This window comes from Propithecus coquereli, unplaced genomic scaffold (genome assembly GCF_000956105.1).
Source record: "Propithecus coquereli isolate 6110/MARCELLA unplaced genomic scaffold, Pcoq_1.0 Scaffold9, whole genome shotgun sequence".
Taxonomy (NCBI): domain Eukaryota; kingdom Metazoa; phylum Chordata; class Mammalia; order Primates; family Indriidae; genus Propithecus; species Propithecus coquereli.
Window position 1 is genome coordinate 10,723,788 of NW_012155284.1, and position 2,320 is coordinate 10,726,107.

Here is a 2,320-nt window from a genome sequence, read left to right on the forward strand (position 1 = left end):
AGTAGCTGGGACTACAGGCATGTGCCACCATGCCTGGCTAATTTTTTCTGTATATTAGTTGTCCAGCTAATTTCTTTCCATTTTGTAGTAGAGACGGGGTCTCGCTCTTGCTCAGGCTAGTCACAAACTCCTGACCTCGAGCGATCCTCCTGCCTCAGCCTCCCAGAGTGTTAGGATTACAGGCGTGAGCCACCGCACCTGGCCACATATTTTTAATTTTAAATAGATATTTTCAACAAGAGGGTAGCACTTCATTTCCCCATACCCATGCTAATATCAGATGTTATTGATCTCTGGTAATTTTGCCAACCTGAGTGAAAAATGATTATCTTAGTTTTTAATTTGCAATTCCTTGGCTCTAGAGGTTGGGGATCTTTTAAAATCTTTATTGGACTTTCGGATTTTCTTTTTTGTCAACTGTCCAGTTTTTCTAAGTTGGTTGTTTTTGTTTTTGTTTTTGAGACAGGGTCTCACTCTGTTGCCTGGGCTAGAGTGCAGTGGTATCATCACAGATCACAGCAACCTCAAACTCCTGGGCTCAAGCAATCCTCTTGCCTCAGCCTCCAGAGTACCTGGGACTATAGAAATGTGCCATCATGCCCAGCTAATTTTTCTATTTTTTGTAGAGACAGGTCTCACTATGTTGCTCAGGCTTGTCTCAAACTCCTGGCCTCAAGTGAGCCTCCCACCTCAGCCTCCCAAAGTGTTAGCATTCCAGGCATAAGCCACTGCACCCAGCCAGTTAAATTTCACGTTTATGTAAGTGCCTTGAAATCTGGTGAAATGGTTTCCTTTGGAAATTCACCACATTTTGTTTTGAATGCTTTGTCTACCATATGAAATCACTTTTATAAATATAGTAACTCAAATCTGGATGTCACCATCATGAGCAAAAGAAGTCCATCTATGTTTTCTTTGAGAACATAATTGCTTCAGGTTCATTTTTGTTGAGGAAACAAGTCCTGATAAATAGAAATATTTTGTTCAACAAAGAATGTGCCATTTAAAATTCATTAAAACTAATTCCAACTTGAAAGCATTATGCTAAGGAAAAGAGGCCAGACACAAAAGGCCACATATTGTATGATTCTATTTAAATGAAATATCTAGAATAAGAAAATGTGTAGAGACAGAAAGTAGATTAGTGGTTGCCAGGGGATGGGGCAGTGGAGAGAATGGGGAGTGACTGCTAAAGGGGATTTGGGGGCAGGGGGTGAGGCAATGAAAATGTTCTGGAATTAGCAGTGATGGTTGCACAATCTTGTGAATATACTAAAAATCATTGAATTGTATGCCTTAAAATGATGAATTTTATAGTATGTCAATTATATCTTAAAAAATAAATAAAAAGAAAAAGACACCTGGTTCCATATTTTGTTTAAATTTCCACATCAAATGCTTTGTGAAAATTTTTATGAGTGAAAAAATCTGAGTTTTTAAAAAATATTTTTTTGTCTTTTAAATTATCTTGTGACAATTTAACTTTTTGACATATAAAGTTGTATCTAATTAAGGTATACAAGTTGAGGTGTTTTTTAAAAAACATAAATTTCTCACACAGAGTACAACTAGATGTTTTGATATGCACCGTGAAATGATCTCCACGTTCCATCCAGGTAAATAATCTAGTACGCCTCAGTGTAATTACCGTTTTTGTACCCTTGACCAACATCACCCATTCTCCCTTCCCTCCATATAGATTTCTTTTATTTTTTAATTTATGTATATATATATTTTTTTTATTTTTTTACAATTTGAGACAGAGTCTGGCTTTGTCGTGCAGCTGGGGTGCAGTGGTGTCATCGTAGCTGACTGAAACCTCAAACTCCTGGGCTCCAGCGATCCTCCTGCCTCAGGCTCCCTGGTACCTAGGACTACTGGCGAGCGCCACAAAGCCGGGCTCTTTCCTACTTTTTGTAAAGACGGAGTTTCACTTTTGCTCAGGCTGGTCTGGAACTCCGGAGCTCAAGGGATGTTCTGGCCTCGGCCTCCCAGAGTGCTTGGATTAGGGGCGTGAGCGACCCGCCTGGCCTAGATTTCTTACATACTGAATATAAGCCAGAAATATTTAGGGGGAAGCCCTCAAACTTCCTTTGGTGGACTTGAAAAAAAAAATTACAATATGTACATGGAAACCATTTGGGAACCCTCGATGCTAAATAAAGAAAACCAGAAAAGTAAATTGTAAGGTCCTACCAGGAACTTAACACCTGCTTGATTTATGTAAAGACATACATGGGGGCCGGGTGCGGTGGCTCATGCCTGTAATCCTAGCTCTCTGGGAGGCCGAGGCAGGCGGATTGTTTGAGCTCAGGAGTTC

At 39.9% G+C, this 2,320-nt stretch overlaps 1 protein-coding gene across 1 annotated transcript in view; it reads left to right on the forward strand.

The window, feature by feature from the left end:
* Positions 1-2,320, forward strand: part of LOC105826512 (survival motor neuron protein-like) — a 28,151-nt gene that overhangs the window by 901 nt on the left and 24,930 nt on the right. The gene's annotated exons all lie outside the window — the stretch shown is intronic.